Source organism: Colobus angolensis, unplaced genomic scaffold (assembly GCF_000951035.1).
Source record: "Colobus angolensis palliatus isolate OR3802 unplaced genomic scaffold, Cang.pa_1.0 Scaffold241, whole genome shotgun sequence".
Lineage (NCBI taxonomy): Eukaryota > Metazoa > Chordata > Mammalia > Primates > Cercopithecidae > Colobus > Colobus angolensis.
This window is the reverse complement of record NW_012115611.1, coordinates 3,312,507-3,312,792: the sequence shown is the minus strand read 5'-3', so window position 1 is coordinate 3,312,792 and position 286 is coordinate 3,312,507.

Here is a 286-nt window from a genome sequence, read left to right as displayed (position 1 = left end):
GCCTGGGGAGGTCGAGGTTGCCGTGAGCCATAATCACGCCACTGCACTGCAGTCGCGACAATGAAGTGAGACTCCATCTTAAAAAAAAAAAAAAAGAAGAAAATAAAGGCAATGTCTCTTGCTACAGAGGTGGATGAGTGGATATTAATGCAGCTCCTTTGAAAGACTGGGTTAGCTGTTACACAAACCCACTGTGTGTGCAGCATCTGCCTGGGACTACCTCTGCATCTTTGCCCTGGGACTTGGGGGTTAGGGGGAATCAATGTGCACATGAAGCTCATGCTGT